General features: G+C 37.9%; 1 protein-coding gene across 1 annotated transcript in view; it reads right to left on the bottom strand.

Annotated features, from left to right (window-relative positions):
• The window catches only part of LOC139122883 (uncharacterized), a 103,099-nt gene extending 77,417 nt beyond the window's left edge, over window positions 1-25,682 (bottom strand). Inside the window, exons 1-2 of the mRNA XM_070688718.1 lie at window positions 25,357-25,682; window positions 798-1,010 (exon numbers count right to left, since the gene is read on the bottom strand). The gene's annotated coding sequence lies outside the window, so the exon portion shown is untranslated. The remainder of the gene's footprint in view (window positions 1-797; window positions 1,011-25,356) is intronic.
• Between the last annotated feature and the right edge of the window lie 289 nt (window positions 25,683-25,971).

Raw genomic sequence — 25,971 nt, 5'->3', positions numbered from 1 at the left:
ATTTTACTGAGCCGGTCGAAGAAACTGAATCAATGACGTCGCACACCTTTTCAATAGACAGTGAACCGCATTTCTCGTGGGTCTTAGCTACCAGGAAAACCAATCTCGAAAGGTCACGAGGTCACATAAGTTACAAATAATGACTCCAGCGTTCAATATTAGTAGTTCTGTTTCAATATACTTATGAACTCAGGTAAACAAGGTATGAAGGCTTGCAATATCTGGCGTCGGCGTGTGGCATGCCGGGAAAATGTGTGACTTAGCGCCCGATGATATCTGCAGTTTGTTTCTGTGAACTACATTTTGATATGATAAATGAGGAATAACACAGTTAGCAGCGGTTTGCGATTTGAAAATATACATTTTATGTGCATTTTCGTCTTTTTTCGAACGGTGGCCATAAATAAGTGATGTTGTGCCGATTTATTCAAAACACCAGTGACATCATCCATCAAAATATCGCTTTCGAGCCGCTGAGGATCGAAAAATTTACAGCAAAGATAAGACTTCCGCTGAAGTTTTGAAACCTGGGCAGGATCCTGTGAAGGCCTCGTAAATATCACCACCGGGAATTTAAACCGAAAGTTGACGAATATAGGCTGATTTAGAAGCACTGGGCCTGGAAGTGTATGTGTTTTCAGCAAAGACTCTTGCATAATGAACCCAACGGCGATTAACTATCCGTTGTTGGTTTTGTCATGGATGTTCGAAAAACAAAACGATAAATTGCACAGCATGATTGGTGGATAAAATCACGTAGGCAGCGTGTTCGATGGAAGGTTACACGTACACCTTACCTTTCAACGTGCAGTGGTTGTTCACAGTCGACAAAGAAAATGCGAATGTCTCATCACCACTTGGAGAACACCGTAAGCACCATCTAGGCAGGACTACCTTCACCACAAACCTCCAAGTGATCTCTTATTCAGTAACGTTTCTCTATCCTGGCAATCGTCATCAACAATCCTTTAATGCGATTCCCAAGGGTATTCCTCAGCCGTAAAATTGGTCTGCAAATGTCAAAATCGGGATTTAATTAAGTTGATTATTTCCGTCACTTTTGTCCATTAAATATTAGGTTACAGTGTTCTCTGATACGAAGCTTCGACATGTTCCCCGAATCGGAAAATCAAACAGGGTGTTTTCACAACCGTACGCGTCACAATTTTATGAGGATGAACCCGTCGAAATACCTTTCATGCCCACCTAATGTTATCGAACTTGTCTCATTCACTGATATCGATGCCTCCAATTAATATTTGAAAGTAACGAGGTTTCATTATTAAGTAGGCGTTCTTCCTGAAGTTGTTCGTCATTATTAAATGTTAATTGAGATTTAAGTGAAAATGCACCATCATGTGATCATAATTTCTAACTTAAAATCAAACTTGGTTCCACTCTGTGATTCGAGTACGTGATGGGATGAACGCGATGATTTGTGTTCTGTTTTCATATGAAACGTGTGAGTTGGGTGAACGCGATCAGTGGAGAGTACGCGATACAGGGAAGTTTCACCCGGAGAAACTGACTCACTACTGCGCAGACTCAAAGCAACGCGCTCGATCGCCAGGAAAACCTGACATGGGCTGCCAAATTCCAAATAGGTTTGCATGAAATAGAAGAGACACAAGACTCACTGTTGCAAATGACTGTATTTTTTAATTCACCGACTTGCGCTCCACGCTGCGATAGTCTACATACATAAGAGTGATATATATATATATATATATATCATAAGATATATATATATATATATATATATATATATATATATATATATATATATATATATATATATATATATATATATATATATATATATATATATATATATATATTACAATGCTCGATGCGGAAAGCAGAGTGTTATAAATAATAATACAAATTACTTCAAGTACAAAGTAATAATATCTGTTACTTAAGTTTCATGCATCATGCAATCTTTATACAGAAGTGAAAGGATTCTTAGCTCTACACTCTCATTTATATGTTGGGGACGTACCATTTTATTTTTAGGTGGTGTTGTCAGAAAAGGTGCACATTATCAATGCTGACAAATCTACGCTGTTAAACAAACGCTCTGAGTTGGTTTCAAAACGTCGCCACCAATATTTATCAAATATTAACACCAGGATGCATATACAATAAAACAAATTATTTAAAGTACAAAGGAATAATATCTGTTACCTAAGTTCATTCATCTTGGTGTTAAAATTTGATAAATAATATTCGTTTTGGTGGCGACGTGTTGAAACCAACTCAGAGCGTTTGTTCAACAGCGTAGATTTGTCAGCATTGACAATGTGCAGCTTTTCTGACAACACCACCTAAAAATAAAATGGTATGATAGGTATACATACATGCTCTGAACAAAGGGTTTAATGTTAAATCTTGTGTTTCTGTTTTTGTGATTGCAAGAAGCAAACTTGTACACAATTTCACTCAGCGCTTTGCCAAAATCTCGCGGGAACACATTTGGCGAGACTGCTGTCTTTGTTCGGCAATAAATCGTGTGACTAATGCACGCCGGGGTAACCTTGCGATAATTGCTTAAAATTGGACGGAGTGATCATGCAATTATCCTTATTCTACTTTGATCACTCTCGTCTCGTGATACGTCCTGCGGGACACGTGGTTACTTTGACCGTGCTCGAAATCCTCTAGCGTATACATTCCCGAACGTTTCGCAATTGGCTTGTTTACAAGACTGGTCGTTCCTATTTCACAGTAAACTGTGACGCGGACTTAGAAGTCAAATGCCCAGGGTAATAGAATAGGGAAATGCATTACTTGTTTTTGACCCTGCGACACCCTGACGGGAGAGGGCATACTCGGTAAACACTATCGCAAAGCATGCCTTGCCAAGTGGTCTATTTGATTCATTTGAAGTGATAGCAGGGTGTGATCTGCTTTAATAATTGCATGTGGTAACTTCCAAAAGCCCTCTCTGTTCGTATAAACCTAACTTAATTGACAACATGAAAACCATCACTGACATTCTGACAGCATAAAGCATTCTGTCTTCAATTTCCTCTGCATTGGTGAAACATTCAAAAAATGCACCACTCTCAATGTGATCTGATTTTGCCTTAAGGTAGTATGCGCCTCAACAGTGAAAGCCTTAAACATTTGCTTGATTTTTCCATAAGGAAACAATAATTCATTCCCTTTTGAAAATAAGAACAATAATCAGGGGTCAGCATGCAAATTTGGCAGTAGGAAAACAAATTTACCTAAAATTTACCGACACTCGAAATTAAAAATGGCCGCCATCCCCGTGTAATTTTTATTTTAGATTTTCACAAAATTAACCGATGAAAACTTAATGTACTCTGTGATCAAAATGAGTTCTAACAAGTGCTAGACCAAAAATTACTGAAAATTTTTGAGATTCCGCATATCTGTCCCGAGACTTATTGTACCTTAAAGAGGGGGAGGGGTAAACAGCATTAGTAATTATGCTGTTTATATTTACTCTGCGTCTGAATCATTGGTGTTGTATCTTATTATACTATAGCTTTGCCAATACCAGTGAATTTTGTGACGTCATCCCCTCAGAATTATTACTGATAATGTATCCGATTGCCAATACCAGTGAATTTTGTGACGTCATCCCCTCAGAATTATTACTGATAATGTATCCGATTGTCAAGCATTGTGGCCCCAGATTTTTCTACATCCTCAAATCCATTGGCATTGCATGAACTGTAAAACAATAGCAATAATGTACCCCTCCCGGCTCATAGTAGACTCAAGCAAACTTTGCACTCCATGATGTACTCTGCCTCGCCTCGTACATTATGCCCTGCAAGGTTTTCTTTCGTCCATTATGGGCCACGAGGGAGTACATCATTGCTTAAAGGGAAGTGGTCGTCGGAACTGCGCATGTGCAATTTTCTTGTTTACAAACAATGTATTTCATGCTCTATATATAGATGCATCTTGTCAAAATAGCTGCAACATTTAAATTTTACGATGTACATTAATACCAACATGTTTTCACTTTCATCAATCGCCAACGTAGCTTGGATATAGTGTTTATATTGGTCGTAGGGGTCCCTAGCGATCTTTGAGCGCCGTTCCGACGACCATCGCCCGTTAAGTAAGTTCGTGAAAACGCTGGCATTTTTACATGTGAACAGGGACGTGACATAATCTCGTCAGCGAGCTAAAAGATTTTTGCATTTCATCGGATGGGATCATCCTATGTTCTGATTCAAATTGTCCTAGTTCCCGAATCTCTTTCAAAACTCTATACCAAGCTGGTGAAGTTTTATAACGCCGGTAAAGACATCCCACTGTAGCGTGTGAAAAATAAAGAGAATCATCGCTTTACATGCATTCTTACAAATTGCCTCCATTAAGTTTACTGCATCAAATTGCGTATACAGGCAATTCTCTATTATGTTTATTGTGGCTCTGTGGGTGTATTGATGTTTGCCCGGGCAATAATTTCCCGCCAGATTGCGACGAGAGAGAAATGAAAGCCAGAGAAAAATAACAGCCAGATAAAAATTAAATATTGCTCCATAGATTTTTTCGGCAAGGAATGCGGGCAGTGAGCGAATATCTAACGCTGTGTTACTGCTTACGGAGCACACCATAAAACAGAAACAAATATCAGGAACTGTTTCTGAGAAATTGATTCGCTGACTCAGAGTAGTAAAATGATAATTGAAAAAAAGCAGTGGATATTTGCGGTGTATTTTTTTCAGAATTTTCGGTGTGGAGGGAATTCTCATCTACGAAAGCAGAAACAGCGATTAGTGGGAACAGGTCGGGTCTTTGATTCCTCTGTCTCGTGTCACTCGTGCATCCACCGACAGAACACGATTATTTTAATGATTAGAAAATTAACAAATTTTCCTAACAGTCGTTTTAACGTCGATAAATTTTGCGGGATGGTCAGGTCTTGTGTAATGACCTGTAGCGTTTTTGGCATCCGATGAATTACCGTTGAACATGTATTGCGTAATCTTCATAGAATCGACAAAGCCTTCACAAGGTCAAAGTCGATGATGTCACTGCGTTGGCTGTGTGTATTCGTAAAAAATGTTGGCTTTTACAAATTGCCTCGTGGGATTGAGACATACAAGTGCATATATTTGGCACTATTTAGTACCATAATTGGTATTTCAAATTCATGAAAACACTCATTAACCAACGCGTCACCTTCACCATGCAAAGAATGCACGCTTCTACTCCGCCAAGGAAAAGAGTATATATGATCAAGTGGACTACCATTATGTCGTAGCCTTTGCAGGGTAGAGAAGACTGTTTTTTAATTGGTCGAGGTACACAGCTTTCCTTTACAGACAATAGAGACATACATGTCAGACGAGTTTTCCGAGATACTTAGCAATGTACAGCGAGATTTCACGTTCAAAAAGCTTGCATAATTAAAACCAAAACAAGACATCAAAATGAACAGTTACTGTCCTGAGAGCGCCCATGTTGCTGCACAGGGATTTAAAGAGAGTCAACAAATCTTTTTAATTTTTTTCTTATCTATCATGAAATAATGGGATATCAAATATGCTGTTTATTCAACATTTATTGATGGTACATATGAATACATTTGCACCTCTTGATTAACAGGTTAACGGTTAAAACTGAAACTAAATACTGTTTCATTATTTCTGCTCTGAACAACAATTTTCTTGCTATTTTCCGTACAGTATGTGTTAATATGCATTAGCCACGCCAAGACAGTGCATGGTATTGAAAACATGCTGTGGTATTTGTTGACGAATGAATTTTAGTCCGGACTCGAAATTCATATGTAAACGATTATGTCAGGCAATGAACCGTAAGTAGACGCTTAGGCTCATTGACCAGTTGAACTTCAGGCATTTCGACGTGATTTGAGAAGTCAAAGTGGACACTGTATTTTGCATAGGGGAAGATTCAACAAAATCGACAGTTAATGGATTTTTGAGTGCTACAACTATCTATCATCGCAGTGTTCCTGGACTGTGTTAAAGTTTGGGATCAGAAACGTGGTATTGTTGTCATGGTATCGCGACAGTCAAATTGTTTGCCACCGACAGTCAATTAAAGGGATAGTAGCTGTAAGTTTTGATGGTGTTTTCACCATTTTTGTTGTGTATGTAAACAACAATCCTTGTCCTCATCCCCAAAAGCATGTTGAAGCATCCATAATTATAATGCAGGTTGCCAAAATAGCGTGTATAGGTGTCACTTGAGTTCACTGTTAGTATTGACATTTGACTTGCAGTCCGGACATGTTCGCAGTTTACACATGTACAGGCTGAGTTGACAAGCTAAATACTGTGTATCTCGACATGCTTTTGCGAGTAGAGCAATAGTTAACATACAAACAAAAAAGTGAAAAAAAATCAAAATTTACTGCTTCTGTCACCAAGAGCCTCCATGTCGCTGTACAGGAAAAACTAATCTTCAAAACAAGGATGAGTCATTGAAATTTTCGCTGATCAGCTGTCAGTCACGTTAGAAAATGATTTCAAATGTTGGAGATAAATCGAAAAAAGTCCTCAAGCGAAGTGAAATTGGTCGTCGATCATACAGACATCAAATATTCAGCTTTTCTTATTCCGCACGTGTCTTGTCAACAGCATGTTCAATATAATGGCAACGAAAGTTTACATCGACTTTGCCCAAGGGGCGAACAAAACTCAAAAAAAGAACAAGAACTCAAATCAGCGGAAGAATTTCTTTCACTGAGGGATGAATAGACGTCCTGCAGAAAAAAGATACCAAAAGTTTCTTTCAAAAGAGTTCGCTTTCAGTGTTCTAGCCTCCGCAGGCATTTTTACGAAATGCTTTGTTCAGCAGTGGTGATAGAAAAACGGTATCATGTTTCAGTGATGGAGCGTCAACAGACTTGGCAACATAATCCCCTCACAGTTTAAACGTCATAGCCAGTGAGAAAACTTCGTCATTTATGGAAGATATCCATTACCATCGTCAATCCCCTCTGAGTATTGGTAAATGACATGGAGATATATTTTACGTCTCGTTGTCAATGGTAAGCCGAGAGTCAACCGGCATATACGTAATGATGCATTCATATGTAGGGGTATTAGATAATGAAAAAATCGTAATCCAGTCTGCCGGCTATAAGGTAGGTGCACACAAAACCCGCGGAGCAATGAGGGCTTATTTGAAAACGGCAGCCACGGCGAGGTTTAATCTACGGGGACTTTGCCGTGAAAATAACAACTGCTCTTTAAAGCAGTGTCAGATCTGCTAGGGTGTATTAAATTTGCATATTATGTCAGATATCATCATTATTAAAAAAAAATACATGACATAGCATTACTTCCAACTTGAGACACTACTTCGCTTATGTAATAAGTCACCTACTCGTGCATTAATTGTATCGTCCTCTTTTACCTTCTCACAGTTGCCAAGGCAACATGATACCTCCAGACTGGTGGGCATAACAGCTAGACATATTGTGCGAGTAATCGCAAGGTCGTGTCATCATTTTGTTATGCCCGCCAGATGGATCATCGTGAAAATCTGAGTGTGCAATGTCCCTGTCGGCACATTATACAATCTCACTTTGCTCAGAAAAAATTGAAAAATGAATCAAAGGATAACAAGTTTCATTATTTTTACTTTTTTGACGGCATAATGTAAGGACATTGGTCCTCATAGCGCCAAGACAAAAGGCCCGGCGGGACGACGACGCCTGAAATATACTTTTAAAGATGGAGAGACTTGCTCACCACTTTTAAGATTTACATCTCCACAGATGCACGCCGCTACAGACCTTTATTCACAAGGAGGATATTTTTTTTAGATGTTATTCTTCGAGAAATTATAATTATGTCAGTTTACATAGAAGTTTGGGGACTCCAAGGTATTGAAAATATGTGCCACTTTCGTGAAACGAGTGTGCTTGGTCAGGTAGCGCCCAGGAGATCTCATAGCCGCCAGAGCAAAGTTTTTTTCGATGACGCATGATATCAACATATAATGAGTTTACCAGTCGAGGACAGCAACATGAATAATTAATTATAAAGACGACACCGATTATCAAATTGCTCTGTCATTACAATATTAGCACAATCAATGAAAGTTCATGATCTCCAAATAGATGCATATTTGATGAAAAGTGGGACACGAGTTCATCATTAAACTTTGCCGTATGTAGGTGGGTCGTGATGTTATCACTGGGTGCTGTAGGAGACTTTTTACTGAATTCTGAACACGTGTTGAGAAACCGACAAGGGTAACTACAACCAATCAAATATCAGGGGAGAAACAACTTTCAGTACTTTAATGCCGATACAAACAGGAGAAAATCTTTGATAAAAGTAAATTTTCCACAGATGTTTTATTTTTTGGTAGGATACAAGAAATACAGCAATGGTTGAAATGGATAAAGCATTTCCTCGTTAATTTTTTAACCAATTGCAAATTTTCGGCGAAATTCAAATGAAATCGAAACAAGGATGACATCCAATACCAGCAATACCTACTGTAATTTACACAAAGCAATATTAAAATATTTATACAATAATTTCGCCTCTTTATCAAAGTTTCGATTGAAAATTTAATAGACAGAAAAAGGCGACACATTTGACTTTAACACAGTTCATTATAATTTTATATATATTCTGATGTGCTATAAAACAATCTTCTATACAAAAGCCAGTCTTTCAAAAATGCTCCGACTCCTTTCTTTTATACTTTTGAAGGTATATTTCTTCTTTTTAACAACTACACTCCCTGATAGAGTTTTGTTAATATATATATATATATATATATATATATATATATATATATATATATATATGTATATATAATATATTTATATATATTAATGTATTTATATACACATATATAATATTATATATACAGGTATATATACAGGTATATATACCTGTATATACTTATCTATATATAATATATTTATATATTAATATATTTATATATACACATATATAATATTATATATACCTGTATATATACAGGTATATATACCTGTATATACCTATCTATATATATAATATATTTATATATATACACATATATAATATTATATATACAGGTATATATACCTGTATATATACCTGTATATACCTATCTATATATACTATATTTATATTAATATATATATTTATATATACACATATAATATTATATATACCTGTATATATACCTGTATATACACACACACACACACATATATATATATATATATATATATATATATATATATATATATATATATATATATATATATATATATATATATATATATATTATATATATGTATGTATTGTAGTGAGACCACCCGGTGCAAATCTAGTTTCGATTGACATATTCTACCCCAAGGTGTCTTATTCAACAGACTGTAGGTGTATATCTAGCCATTTTGGCTGATGACAATTGAATTCGGATCCACAGATCATTTGCACTTTGCGGGATCCAATAATTTGCAAACGCAGTGTCTCGTGACTGGCACTGATAACAATGCGTTTCACGCGCATGCGTGCTGTGCCGACAAAAATGGTTATTTGAACATGCTTCGAGGGCTAGACAAGAAGCTATGGTTGAAATACGGCTATACACTAAAATGTCGAATGTGGCACTTCGGTCATAATGGCATGCTATACCGGGGGCTGTCAATGAATGATACATGTAGAGTTCTTACCAGAGTTTCTACAGGATACAATGATTCAGTCTGGCAAATTTAAAAGATTCTTGTAGAATGATACAAATGTAACGTCATATGCCAACAGATACAACCGTTTATCATTTGCAAACATTGCAAGAATAAAAGGTCTTTGACAGTGTAGATTTGGTTTGAGAACGACCCAATGTTACAGAGGTCACTCACGTTAACATTAACTTTGCTATTGTTACGTAATACCTACACTTGTTACCTTTCGTATGTAGTGACCAATAAGTCAAGAAATCATAAACAAAACCATAGAAGGACAATGATATTGACGTGGCAGGGTGAAAGACTCTGATCATGCATGATTTCCACATGTACAAAGGATGATTTGATAAGTTTATGTTTTACTTGCATGTAAACAACATAGTACAGACTGTGTATAGGTGTCTTGACGAACACAAACACAGAGGAGCAGGCAGAGGGAAGGCAGCAGGTAGACGGAAAAATTACATCGCCTATCATTGGTAACATCCGTGTTTAAGAAATAAACGTTATTATCTTTGAAGACTATGAGCCACTTCTCTGTTTTTGTAACCCGACGTCCTCTCGCTCGCTATTCCCCGAAGGGAGACGGTGAGCAGTGACACTGTATGTTCTTAAAGCATTTGCTAGCATCCATGCATTCGCAACATTGCAGGTTACAATGGATTATACTGTGGATAAAGAGCCATACAAAATCGGACAGCGTGCGACGAGAAGTGCCATTGGATTAGATATTCTCCTACAACGTTCGACAACAGCACACTTTTTGTTTAATTATGACAAATGTATTCATTTCAACCATCATTTTCTCACATAGTAACTTCTCTGTAAGCCTTTTTTTTAGTAATATTGACAGCAAAGTCCGAAATGAAGTCTACATAATAAATAATAAATAATAATGATAATAATAATAATAATAATAATAATAATAATAATAATAATAATAATAACAAGGCAGTATTGCTGAAGGCAATGAGTACTTGGGCCGTGATAGAGTAATTTTGAGGACAATATATACTACTATTCAAATATGGTCTTGAATTTCCTCCTGTCAATGAGGCATTTGATTAACTGGTTATTAAACGAAGCAATGGCATGACAACGGCAAATATGTCTAGCAACTTTTGTGGAGTTTGAGGCAGGGTTCTTTATTTATAGCGGGAATTGCTTAAACTCCTTAAATATTCAAATTACAGCAAATTTCTTTTGTTCTCGATGGTAGATGTCTAATATTTAGATGGGCATATTTAGATTTCTACCCTATAGTTATCCCTATATACCAAAAATCGGACATCCAGCTCTATTGGCTTGCTCAGAATTAGATATGCGCATAATTAATGAGGTACAATATGTGGTGTCATAAGGTGTCCCATCATACCATTTATGAAGGGTGTAGCACTTGTGGTTACTGAGTTGTGGACAAATATATATATTTGAGGTCAAAGGTCATCGAGGTCACGTGACATTTTGTCAAAATAATTGTATTGCTAAGTTATTCCTATATACCAAAAATCAGACCTCCAGTTCTATTGGCTCGCTCAAAATAAGATATGCACATAATTAATGAGGTACAATATATGGTGTCATAAGGTGTCCTTTCATACCAAATATGAAGGGTGTAGCACTTGTGGTTACTGAGTTGTGGACAAATATGTATATTTGAGGTCAAAGGTCATTGAGGTCACGTGAAGTTTTGTCAAACAAATTACATTGTTAACTTATCCCTATATACTAGTACCAGAAATCAGACCTCTTGCTCTATTGGCTCGCTCACAATTAGATATGCACATAATTAATGGGGTACAATATGTGGCGTCATAAGGTGTCCCATCATACCAAATATGAAAGGTTTAGCACTTGTGGTTACTGAGTTATGGACAATAATGTATATTTCAGGTTAAAGGTCACCAAGGTCACATGATATTTGTCAAAATGTCTGAGATATCTGCGTGAACCGATGGACTCACTGATGGACTCACGGACGGATATAAGCCAATCTATAAGCCCCTGGACTTTTTCCATGGGGACAAAAAAACTGTGTCACTGCATCCTTTAGGCAATATGAATACAATGAGAAACTAAAATTTTATTTTTCTTGGCATCATACATGCGAGTCTATGGAGCCTCGGCACTGCCTTATACATGGGAGTCTATGGAGGTGTAAACTAAAAAGTCCTCTAACTCGGCCAAATTTGATAGCATTGTGAAACAAATCGACGTGCATCTGTATGGGGTTGGGTACTAGGCGTGAACGGACGGACGGACGCACGGACATGACCAAACCTATAAGTCCCCTCGGACTTCGTCCGTGGTGATTAAAAACAACGCAACAGTTATTACAGCTACACGGCGGTAGGTTCATATCCAGAGCCCCGTACGGTCTGCCGCCGTCGCTTGAAAACAATCTCATGCACCCGGCCATATGGGCAGCTGGCCGGATGCATGACTTCCCGGAGAAGGCGAGCTGTCACGTTCAAGCTCAGGATTATTTGTCGATCAAATTTCAATAAATTTACCTTACCTAGATGAAATTTTGTCTATAGGCTGAAATTTCGCCGAAGTTTGACAAAATTACATCGATTTTTCAGGTTCATATGCGACATTTTTGAGTTTTGAGTGCAGACAGAAATAAGTTTTGAGGCAACATGGCTGCGACCCCATGTTGACCCCTAGCCCTGCGTACGATGCTATGTGCTACAGCTAACACACAGCATCGTACGCAGGGCCATAAGCGAGAGAGTTGCCGACATCGACGGTTATTTACGAGAAGTGAATAAAAGACTGTCATTTTTGGAAGCGATCGAGTAGCTGAGGTAGGCTGGGATGCGACTTGGGCCCAAGAACGCTGAATTTCGGCAGTAATTTGGCTTTTTACGTCAAGTTTCAAAATGGATTTGAAGTCACCGACCCAACGTACGGGTCTTTGCAGGGCTGTGGTGCCGGGGCGGTTAGCTGTAGCGGAACACACAGCATCGTACGCAGGGCTAGTTGACCCCCAAGTGAAAATGTGTTCGCGATCAAATCTTCCTATATTTTTTTCAGAATTTTCAACAAAATCATTGCTTCTTACATCTTTTGTAAAATATAAAATACTAAAATAAAACTGCGATGTGCCATGTCTCCAGATTTCTAAAATATCGTTCGTTGACCGTTCGACGCAAACTTGTGACGCAGTTGAAATTCAATACTGACCGCCAAATAATCTTAATAAGACGAGATCAGTCTAGACATCCTCCAAATTATCCAACCATTCGCATTGGAGTTCAGCTCGCTTAGAGTATCATAACATTTTTCGGCCTTTTTTTAGATCGACCCTAATATCTCCCATTTGGGAAATAAATACACAAGCTACCTCGACAAAACTTCGTGCACCATCCAAGACCAAACGCACTACAAATCTGTCTTGACGTCATCATCTCCTTACATGGTAATCGGCATACCGTATTTTTAGCAAAGGGGACACAGAATACGTCGGAGTATTCAGTTTCAAAACGTATTACATTGTGTGATGTTGTCAAAAAAAAGTCATGTTACTGCAGTGGTATAAATTACAAAACACAAAAGTTCAAATCAGTTTATTTTTGACTGGCTTTACCCAACATTTCATATTGTTTCTTATGCCAGATTTGACCACGTGCTTACTGGCGACCCCTTTTCATGCAAATTTTGTGTCAAATGATGTGTTCCCTGGAAAAACAAACGTACGATTTCTAAATGAAGGAGGCGAAATTTGCCCTCAAGACTCGAAACCACCCCTTTATGGGGTGTACCTAGCTATTTTTAACGAGCTTCTCGAATCTGCAGCTCTATTTCGAAATGATGGTCTGGTTTTCTCAGCTCAAGGATAAGTGTTCTCCATCGCTGTGGGCATTACTATTCTCAACCGGGGGTACAGTTTCCAGTCGTAATGTTTTTCATTGTGTCCGGGATATAAAACCTTTCCTTTTCAAACTTTCTCTTTGATTAACACTAATCCACATCTTGTCAGTGATTAAACATGTTTCAAGTTTAAATGTTAAATTCTGGTCTCGAGCCCTCCTGTTCGACCAAACCGAAATTACCCCTCCCACTTTGGCTCGTCCAGTGGGTGTAGCAAGGGTCGTGCCATCGCCTAGGAAACGGAGGGTGCATTAATTGTTGCATTTCGATGCACATTTTGATTATATTCAGAAGATTTTGTGGCAAAAACTCAGATAGAGAAGCATTTATATTCACATCTCACTTATTCAAGACTGGCTGAGAGCAGACACTTCCATTCAGTTAACATCATTATGCCATTTATTATGCCAAGAAAGATGAAGCCAATACATTTTGCCCTCCCTGGTCTCAGCCAGAAATGGTTATACCTTACAGTTTTTTCCCACGGAATGAAAACAAATGTACTTGGGCTGAGGCCCAAGTACAATAATAATAATAATAATAATAATAATAGTTGTCAAAATGTTCATGAGTATAGAACAAATAGAGGTTTGGTGAAGTAACTTCAATGCGACCGTTCAGTTTCAAAAACCGTGAACGACCATAAACTGGAAGGGCAAAGTGCAAACTGACAGCCAATTGGGTGATCTCACCAAACTGGAACATACCCAATCAGAAAGCTTCTTTCATATCGTGAAAGATCCCATCGCCGGCAATTTTTTAAGGTTAACATCATGAAAAGCGAAGACAATATGGCCGCCAGGAATATTATTGAATGCCCACGACGACACTGCCTATACATAATGGCGCATTTCTGTGGAAGCTTTAGCAACGGCATTATAAGCTTCTTGAGCCGAAATCCGCATAGTGTCTATGGAAAGGATGTGATATGGCTTCCTTTCTTTATACAGACTTAAAATAACACCGTAATTTGTTTCCTGAAATTGCACATCACCGTTCTTCTTTGACCCCGCCTATTTTAATCACATGAAATAAAAGTAAAGGGTGTCAGGTTATGCCTTCTATTGATTTCCATCAATGTTACAGATTTGGTGCAATGGACACAGAAAACTACAGAAACGCGCTGATATTGAAACTAATATTTCATATTATTGGATTCACATTTTTCTGCCTCGCTTTGCTGTGTGCACGTGACACGTCCGTGTTATGGTGTAATTTACACGTTGTTGTTGTACCGAACGCTTTTCCTTTTATTGATGTAACTGCGTCAACGGGTGCATCGAGTCTGACGGAAGACACACAGGAAGACGTAACAAGATTCTCACAATTGCAAGGACACGGCACGATGGATTCGTCTCCAATCGCAGCGCTCCCATGAAGGGGAACAAAACAGCGTTTCACTTCCGGAGAAACGTTGCCATGGTTATAGCGCCTTCTTGACACACTGCTCAAGCCGCGAGGTCAAGAAATCGCCATGGCAACGCATTAGGAGACCGCATCCAGTAAATCAGAAGAGGGACGCGCTGAGTGAGTCGAAATTATCCAGACTTGGGTCAAGTTATCATGAAACACGGATAACAAGAACCTGAAGCTAACTGCGGGTTTTGCATCTTCCTTTAGAAATCAGTAATTATGCCAGAAATTGTCTGCTCATCCAGCATGTTTTCTCGGAGCTATTTTCTAATTTGATGGGGCCGTTCGGTTGATAGTTGCTCAAATTTATTTGCTTTCCTCAAATTAAGAGCTGTTTAGGAACACGGGGGACATCATTTAAGACGTCTTATTCTGCCTTAATTGCCCGATGGATCTGTAAGTCCCTTAAATATGAAGAAATAAATGACGTATGATTGATAAGATAGGGTAATTAAGGTAATTAATACGACAGGGCTTACGAAACTGGCTTTTTTATTCGTGATCGAGCGGAGTTATTACGTCAGGCGTTTGGATCACTATTTCCAAGAATATATTAAAACAGTTTCAAGTATAAGGATGAGATATATGTTGTTTGGACTGGCATCAGTTTGCGAGATGATGAAATCGCGAACGAGCCTGTGTAAACAGTATAGATCAACATAATACATTATCATTCGGGAAAGGAAATCGATGAGCGAATTCTTTGTAACATCGCTGTTAAGTCTGTCGTCATCGTTAAGCCTGCTTTTAGCCTCATTCTCTTCCAAATGTCATTGTCACTTCCTCTAAGAATTACTAAATCTGCTCATTTTGTTACTTACATACACTATAATACTGTATTTTCATCTTAAAACTGCATATAAGGATAGGATAATGGTTTCTTATGCAGCGGGATAACTTTGTTTTAATTCTTATCACGTGACAAGCACTTAGATTCTTTCGGGTTCCCTCAATTTATCGTGACGTCATTGGTGAATTTGCATTTCCCGCGGTCGTTGTCATACACCTCGGCAAGGTCCCATCCGAAATCTAAACCGTGGGTTGTAAATAATTTATCGATTGACTGATCCAATTGACCAGCGCTGGCAAATTTAATGCTAAATCGATTTCAGAAATCCGATTAATACGGGGTAAATTTAATTTGATTTCCTGGTGATTTCAATAATGGCATAATGGCGACGTCGGCAGTTCGAAAGCTCACCATAAAAAATAATTCACAATTGACCGGGGAAATCGCCCTCACTTCAAGACAGCGAAATCACACTTTCATCCAGCATTTCGCGGAAACAAATTGGCTAATTTTCTCATCATGAAATTCGAATTTGCCCGCTTCATATCGGCATTGGAGTTGATTGCAAACCTCAGCGTCTGTGTGCATTACGTCATCCGTACTCGACATTTTGCAAGAGCCGTGTGCAATATTTCGAGGTGCCAAGATTCTGCGAGTACCCACCAGACTGAATGATACAATATCAGTCAGCATTTGTATTTTCTACAAATCAGTATGGATATTCAATTCAGATTCGATACTCCAGTAAAATGAATGCCATATTTTTTTCAAAGTCGGAACTTTAAACATCATACGAGGCCAACTTACACTCATACTTAACTACCGGGCATAATTCCAAAAGCTTGCTGGAGTTTTCTTAATCTTGGTGTAATTTTTAACGGGACAGCGGTTTTCTAATTTTTATTCGACCTATTCCATGCACTGACAAGTGCAGTTCTTAGAAATACGCACTCCTGTCTAATTTCCGTATGTCAGTGTAAAATTAGCCTTTACTCTCTGTGGAGGTTTTTCCGCATGCACTTAGAATGTGAAGGTTATGATGTTACTAATCGAAGGTACAGAGGAATGTGTCAATTTTACGCTGTTTCTTACGATTAAATGGAATGAAACCGTGAAACAGACCATCTAAAATTTGTGCCTTTCCTATTAATTGTTGGTTTACGTCTGGTTCTTCCTTTTTTTCTGTGAGATAATAGATCAATTATTTACGTTTAATCTTGGTATGTAAAGTTGAACGTATCGTACTTGGATCTTCGTGCTTCTACCGGCATTTTTGACAAGGATGGGTGACGTATAGCGTATAGTTAGCGATAGCCAAACTCACGCTTGTTATCTGAAAACTGTATTTTTTGTCATCCTCCATTTCCTTCAGTGACGAGGGGACTGGATAGCAAAAACAGGCGATTTTCCTTATACTTACAACCTTTCGATGCCCAAGTTTCTAGTATATAGGTCCAACACAGCACAAGAAATGATACGGGTATACCAAAACTCGGGATAATGTTCAGGCCAACATTTCAGTTGTAGTTATGTGTTTGCGAGACTAGAAACGTGTGTCTATAAAAGATATAGTGTATAATGGAGGTGTTTTCTATTTTCATTTTGTTTGGATTCCATCGAGATAAAATGGAGCCATTGGTTGCTACACTGCGCATGTCATTATTTAAAGAGGGATTAGTCGTAACCTTAATTGTCATCGTCATTCGACACAAGAAACAATGTGTCAGTGTTTTCTTTAATTCAAAAATATGGTAACCGAGCGGGTAGCTTTGAGCCTGATGACACTGAAAAAAATATTAACATAATTTATATAACAGCAATATGAAAAAGAAAACATAAAAATTTTGCAAGAATCTCAATATTAGCGCAGATTTATTCGTAAATAAATACTTTCTTAACGGTAGAATGCACTCGGGGACAGATATTTGGACTTTCAAATTTTTACAATTTTTTCTGATCTACCACTTGTGAAGGCTCATTTTAAAGCTCTTGCAGTAAGAAACATTTTCACCGTCTTTGTCGAAAATCGATTTCTCTCCATAGAGATAACACAGGGATGGCGGCCATTTTGAATTTCAAATATCGGTAAATGTTGGGTAATTTGTTTCTCTTGTACCAAATTTTGCACTGTGACCCCTGATTTTTATTCTTGATTTGGTAAGGTAATGGGCGAAAGTTTTATTCGGGAAAATTTGAGCAGAAGTTTAAATTCACTTTCGAGTCGCGAATCACCTCAGTGGGAGCGTGCTGCCAGCTCTGTGAAAACATCACAAACATTGAGAAAAAATTAAAGAAATTTCCACTTTTTACTTTATATTTATTATTTATTAGGCTTTAAAATTGGAATATTCTTACATCGATGGTAGTAGGGTAGTAATTAGTTGATGAGGTTGTAAAGCTTGGCCATCTGTTCACTTCATTTGCATGTCAGTCATTCTTTGTTAGAACGAAAAATTCCATTAAGCTCATCTGTAGCAAATACTGAAGTCACAGAGGTAGTACTCGCTGACTCGGAGTTTAGAAGTTTGACAATTTCTACAATTTTATATGATTTATTATGATATATTTTGTTCATATGCATATTGTAAATGTCATGAACAGGGTTTGAATGATGTTAGATTTGCATCGAATCAGGAACATTTGTACCAAATTTAGAATTTCTAGGGCAAGTAACTAACGCGTTTGCAATTCTTGACCATTTTCACATTCATATTCGTCATTTGAGTATCAGCAATTCCACCAACTTTAATTTGAACGAACATGTGTTCTAGGTGTAATTGAGTAAACCTAAATCAAATATTACAGTAACAAAATAGCACTGTTTTGGTTCAGGATTCCTGAACATTTTTACAGATTCATTTTGCTCATTTGCATAACAGCCATTTTATCAGCTCTGTACGCACATACCTAAATTTGCATTAAGGAAGAACGCGCCTCGGGTACAGATATTCTGACTCTCAAACTTTTTCAATTCTTTTTTGATCTACCACATGTGGGGGTTCATTTTAAAGCTCTTGGTGTAAGAAAACTTTTTGTTAGCTTAGATTTTCGAAATTCGAAAATTTAATTTTTCTCCATAGAGTTAACACAGGGATGGCTCAGGACCATTTTGAAATTTTAAATATCGGTAAATCTTGGGTAATTTGTTTCTCTAGTACCAAAATTTACACGGCGATCCCCGATTTTCATTCTTGATTTTGAAAGAGAATGGTTGAAAGATTCCCTAAGGAAAGTTTGAATAAGTTTAAGTCTTTCACTTTCGAGGCGCATACTACCTTAAACCTGTAAAATCAACCGTAATCTTAACCTTTTAAGATGTATATGCACACCTCTATTGTATTCTCTTTCCCATGGGATTCGACGTACGACAATTCGACACGCTCTATTAAACCTCGACTCATTAATTTCGAGAAAAACTTTAATTTCGTCCATCGATCGTTGCCACTAAGTATGGGAGACGCATTTCAGGAGACACTTAAATGATGAATTTACGCAAAAACAATGACAATGTCGTAAATGATAACCAATAGTAATTGAGCAGACGATTCATTATCCTCGGTCTGATTAGACAAAGTGTAAAATAAAATTATTCCAATTTGTCGACATCTCTTGATTCCAATACAACTGCGCGTTAGTATATTGCAAAATTACGTAAGCCATTTGAAGATAATGTCACTTAACATTTCGTTGTTTAGACATTTATGGTGAGAATGCGTTCTAAAGCATTATGGAATATTTATGAATGCTGCATTCAGTTTATTGGAATACAGTGTGCTATGACATGCTCAAGAGAAATTTCAACCTTGGAACAGAATTTACTAATTAATAATAAATTACACCTTTTGTGATGTGTTATCAAGCTAAAACTCGCCCATTTGTGTATTTTCGTTGGGACAACAAACTTTGAGTGAGCAACGGAACAAATCAACTGAAAGATTATAAAGTTATCTTAAGCATTGCAAAAATTGAAGAGCACCGCCCTTTGCGTGCTCTAATTCTGCGTCAACTTTGTTTGATAGAATCAAATATGGCCGCAGAATGGCCATTTTTTTAAAATTTAATGTCGGAAGAGGCATTACGCAGATCTGCCTTGACCGATTTTGTTCAAATTTGGCACTAGGAAAATATGTTACAACATACATATCAATTTCACCTTGATCTGCGACACGATCAAGTATGGCAGCCAGGCGACCATCTTGTCACAATTTTCTCCACCGCATTGGCTGCCGAGCGTAAGTACACCACGCACTGGTATTCCCCATATGTCTTGCTCTTACCCGAATTTAAACGGCTGTCTCATTTTGTGTGCTTGAGATCCAGTTACACGTTATCGCGTAGGTCGTGCTTTCTTTGAGGCAAAATGCACATGCAATTTTCCGAGCTTCATAAGTGCTATAAACAATTGCTCCTTTTATCTGGCAAACGCGAGAGTAATTAAGGTCTTTTAATCTCTTCGGTTCCATTTTTATATTTTCAAGAGAACGCGGCGTGGGCAGAGATAGAGACCCGTATTAAAGTACAATCTAAAATGAATAAAACGTAAGGCGATAGTGTCGTGTTTTTACCGACGATGGAAATTCGGGAAGGTGTTGATGATTGAATAATTTGTGAGAGGGTTTTGAGAAGGCTTACAATATTATAAAAGACGATTATCGGAAAATGATCATGGATGGGGGAAACCTTTTCACTAAGCGTTTCTTTTCACGCGATGACGATGCCCTTGAAATAGTAGGGATGTTTTAAATGGAGGAAATGCAGTGTGTATGTAGTTATTTCTTTTATAGGAGGCCTCATTCCTTACATATTTTATGGAAAATGTTTTGATTCTGTTATGTTGGCCAAAATACGCTATGATAGAATATTATAAGTAAGCTATTTAGGATTACCGTTTCTACAATTGTAGAACTCAAAATGATATATCAGCTCATGTCGAAAGGGTAATTTGGGGTTAAGATTGAGAAAGATATCGGAAGAATGTCGTGACATACTTCTGCTTCTGTTCCACTTGCCTTGGAAAATTCTGACTGTATTTTGATGGACATTTGAACAGAACTGCTTGATAAGAGTTTGGCAGATCTAGATCTGGAGATATCAGATTGTTTGCTCACAGTCCCTCTAGAGGGACTGTGGTTTGCTTCATAACGCTCTCTTTAATATCAGAAATAACGGACAAGTAGAGAAAATCGGCACGGTACACATATGACGTTTCTTTATTTTCGAACATGCATGCATATGCATGCATGTATAGATACATAGACATATAGATAGATAGAGAGATAGAAAGATAGATAGATAGATAGATAGATAGATAGAAAGATAGATAGATAGATAGATAGATAGACAGATGCATACATACATACATACATACATACATACATACATACATACATACATACATACATACATACATACATGCATACATGCATGCATGCATGCATGCATGCATGCATGCACGCACGCGTATGCACGCATGCATGTATGTAAGCTTATGTATGTATGTATGTATGTATGTATGTATGTATGTATGTATGTATGTATGTATGTATGTATGTATGTCTGTGTGTATGTATGTATGTATGTATGTATGTATGTATGTATGTATGTATGTATGTATGTCAGCTTTGTAGGTGTCGGTATGTGTTCGTAATTGACGTCCCAAAACATAGGAAAAAGTACAGAAGACAAACACAATCAACCATACGAATATATGTGTTCAGGGCCAGTAATGCACAATTTGAACAGGGTGTGCAAGCGTACTTGTGCATTAGCTGTGTGGATTTCAAAAGCATCGTATATACGGAAAACCATGGCGCAATTATCTGGCGTCGTCACTGGTTGACTTGAAATGTACGCACAGTTTTACGAAATCGGCGATTTCATGAAAAGGTACCCTGGTACTGTGCGGCTGCAAAATAAACCGCAAATAAGGGATGTAATATAAAGCCTTGCAGTTGGATGCAACAGCGAGCACGGATCCTGTTAAAATGAAATGTCTGGTTCCATTATTTTTATGTGTCGCATAATCTTAAACGTGAAGACGACCAACTGAGAATGGGCGTGCTCGTCTTAGCGTTTAAAAACACTTAACAGAACATGGTGAGATATTTATCGAAAACAATGTTTAAGGCGACAAGTTCTGTGAATGCCAGATTTAATTCTCTCTCTCTCTCTCTCTCTCTCTCTCTCTCTCTCTCTCTCTCTCTCTCTCTGTTTTATTATTATTATTATTACACTTTATTTAAAGAGGGTAATCTGATTACAGTAAAGTAATTGTAATTTCCATCAGAGCCCTCATGAAAAGAAGGCAAAATACACAAACAAATCATCGAATAAACAAAAACGTATGGAATAGACGAATAGAAGATGTCGAAGACAAAGGAAAAATAGGCTAGTCTAAGTCAGAGCCTTCATTACAGTATTATATACAAGTTTATACATGTGTAAATCCCATTTCCAGTATGAACATTATATTTGTCCATCTGTTGTGTCTGAAAAATGTCGTTTCTTGTTCTACCCCTGAAATCATGTTGAAGTGGCTAATGTTGGCATTGTCAAATTTTTCTGTGGAAAATTGAATGTTAATCAGGATATGTAAATCAATTCGTCAAATTTGCATATTGTAAAACAGTTTGCTTTCTCTAGGTTAACACTATATATTTTTCGAAAAGAAAAGAAGATTAAATAAATTTTATTGTTTCCAGAACAAATGTTATGAAATTATTGTCAAAAGTTACAATTCTTTACACCTTAAGTAGTTGTTAATGGACGCGTTCAAAATTATGTTAAAATCGGACCAATACAATTCATGACGTATACATTTAAATCCCATCTTTTTTAGCATGTCGCTTTTTACAGTGACACAAATGACTCCAAGCAAATTCGACAGATGTCATCATATGCTACGTCTTGCAAATACTGAACTGTAAACTGCTCGCTACCTGTCAATTATCACAGGCCTTTTGTAAGGCTGACAATCTACACGGTGGAACGACGTGTCAAATCCAATAAAATTATCAAATATAATTTTCGTATAAAACTCTACCGCGCCGATGGACACGACATAATTTCGTTTTCTGAGACAAATTCGAGGGATCTTTAGCTCAGAAAAAGTGCAAAGGACTAAACCAATTTCAATAGCTCGGGGTTTTTTGCGGTTTGTTATTTTATTCTATAGTATACAAATGTTGTAAACTGGATTTCACACGACGTGTAGGGATTTACCATTCACAAATGGGGGTAAGGCTACGACAACTAAAACGATAAAAATAATGCAACTACGGCAATGTAAGTGTTTATCACTGCCTAGGAAGAGAAGCAAAAACTTCGCTACTGATTGAAAAAATTGCTCTCTCAGCGTATATGTAAAAGTTTGGGCGAATTTTGGGCGAAAATTCTATAGCTCCGTCCCTCGATGTCAAATGGTTCAGCCCTAGATACACACGCATTGCACGATTGGGTTGCCGACAGAGTATTTTTATTGAAGTCAAGATTTTTGTAGATTTTTGTGCTTTTTTTAATTTGGACAGAATCAGTTCAATCTATTTGCACAAAGTTACCGTGGTATTACGTGTGACCAACTAATTTATATTTACATAAGACGAGATCAGCCCGGGTAACGTAAATGGCCTTAGGTTATTACGATAGGATAAAATAATGATTAGACAAGATTTGTTTGCGATTTATTACACGATCCTCGCTAGAATTTCAAACTGTCGGTAAAAACAAAAGCAAACTGTTTCACGCGACGCTGTTTTTCAAGAACCGAACCTATAATCTAGGAGAGTACAGGCACTCTTAATCGTCCGTTTTGGGCGTTTTGCGACCTTTTTGCACTCTCGCCCTTCGCTTACAAGGCGAAGGAATTAACTCCGATCGCCTCTTATCAAAACAAAAGCTCTATTATCGCCTCACGATCTCGGCTGAATGCGCAAGGCAATTTTGAGAAACTCATTTTGTAGAAGTGCCGCGCGGACAGCGGAACACCTACGTTCTTACGGTTCAATTTGAAAGCATTTGCGGGCTTATTCATGGACTACATAAATCGAGAAGTAAGAGAAAATAGTACTCGCGAACGATATTTATCGGCGACAAAATATGTCATCATGTTTAACTTGGTTTAGTTCAATCCCCTAAAGCAATATGCTAACTGACCTTACTGTTTGTGCATTCTAAAACGCGATGTATGTACATTTCTGTCATTAGTTAGACCTAACTACCTGTAATGGTACTTGAACTAAAAGAGTCCGCCAAACCAACGTCTTCATATATACTTCAATACTAATGCAGATTGATGTGTATCAAATTTTCTTCCTTGCAATTTTACACCCCTCTGCAATGGACGTTTACTTCTCACGGGGATGTGTTCAGTGCAACCGAAAGGTTTTGTCGAGTTTAGTCCATCGAATAGGACGGGGCTTTTGCCGTTTTTTTTTTTCCACCGATTTAGGATAAATACGAATCGAGTCACCGCGTTTTGCGAAAACAAGTTACTGCCTCGAGCTGCGCTAGAGTTGTATGTGCATGTACTAGATTTGCCAGAGTTCAGCTCCATGGCGGATACTCGGTGAAACAAAACAGACAAGATAAGCAGTCTATCTTCGAGAAATGAACCTTTGTTAAGGTTTGATGGCTACCCAGGGCTGGGATGCCAGAAACAGATAAACTCAGAATCACCTTTTTCACAAATTATTGGCAATAGGTCTATTTTGACACACGCCATTCATGGCTTGTGCAAGACAATCTTAAGCTGAACATAATAAATGGTCCTTTATTGGAAGCCACGCATTCGCTGCAAAGTCTCAATTTGGATCGTTCAATTTTTAACCAATGTCCCAAATTTTCCCATTCAAATTGCCATCACCTCATAACTGGAAATTTCGAATGGAAATAGCCATTTTATATGGTACTGTACCGCATTGCATGACTCGTTTATTCCAGCATTAACTTCTAAGCATGGATGTGTGTTATAAGACGTGATTTGGGTGTCAATTGGAAAAGACTGGTAAATTTCACCGTGGATAAAGTATAGTCGCGTGAAAATTGGCACAGCCTCGCTGTAATGCAGAGCAATTCCGTGGCGGCGTTTATTGCGTTTTATTAATAAACGCTTTATTTGTCTTGCAGAAGTTACAGTGGCTGCACCGTAACAACTCTTTATTGTCCGTTACGGTTGCAGTTTGAATTTTAAAAATGAGCGACCAGAGAAGGTCAAACTGCAACCCTACGTTTTGATTTACTGTGGCGAATCCGGTTGCGTTCTGGGCTTTTTGTTCTCGTAAAGCAATCGGATCGCTTGACAAAAGTTGCCTATCGGCGCTCAATTTGTATGAACATGTTTCAGTACATATACAATCAAAATGCGTTACGATGTCCGCGTCGGCCATAAAAAAGGGCACGCGATATCTACGCTGGCTTCCAAAAGCCATCGACATTTGTTGAGTAGGGGATAAAGTTGTATTATTTAACCAATTTCTGAAGGGTTTTTCCCAAAATCATTATTTTCAGGGCAGGGAGGTTTGGGTCAAATTGCAATTCGCATTATAACACTGTTTTCATGCATGTCCAAAAATGGTAGCAGTCGAGGAAAGAAAAAGACCCATGAAAAATCACCGCTCACCTTTACCGGAATCTTCTCTTTCCCTCTGTCAGTCTTTGTTTGAGGTGAATACTGTATAGTGCACGACACGAGCAAAGTAGGTTCTATTCCACGGAGGCGGGAAAATATTCTCTGTTCAATAAACCGCCAAAAAATGTTTCAATAATTTATGGTATCGCCGGCTTTACGCGTAATGGGTTTCGGCTATCAACGGTGCAACGGTGAGTCGTTTGGACAGAGCACGCCGTCAAGATGTGATTGGTTTTGAACCCAAACGCCGAGGAGCTTGTCAGTCAGACGCGCACCATTCTTCTCGTCCTATAATTCCATCTCTTTGCCGAGAAATCCACTTCAAGTCGGTATACACGCTCGTTCCGTGTGGTTGCGGATGTCACACCTGTGATGGCGCACTTCGACCGGTATTCGGGATTTGGTTTCCCTGATCAACAAGGTTTCCCATGGAAGGACGGGTGAAGTTTACTCCATCCAATTTGGAATTACTTTCTTTTTTATTTTGTTAGACTTGATGACTTGCAAACTTTGGAAGATAATTAAAAAGAACAAATGGTCAGTGAATGTTGAATATCACTTTTACTACCTTACAAGGAAAAATAACTGGTGCGCATGCGTGAACCT

Source organism: Ptychodera flava, chromosome 22, assembly GCF_041260155.1.
Source record: "Ptychodera flava strain L36383 chromosome 22, AS_Pfla_20210202, whole genome shotgun sequence".
Lineage (NCBI taxonomy): Eukaryota > Metazoa > Hemichordata > Enteropneusta > Ptychoderidae > Ptychodera > Ptychodera flava.
The sequence above is the reverse complement of the archived record's forward strand: the minus strand, read 5'-3'. Positions and strand labels throughout refer to the sequence as shown.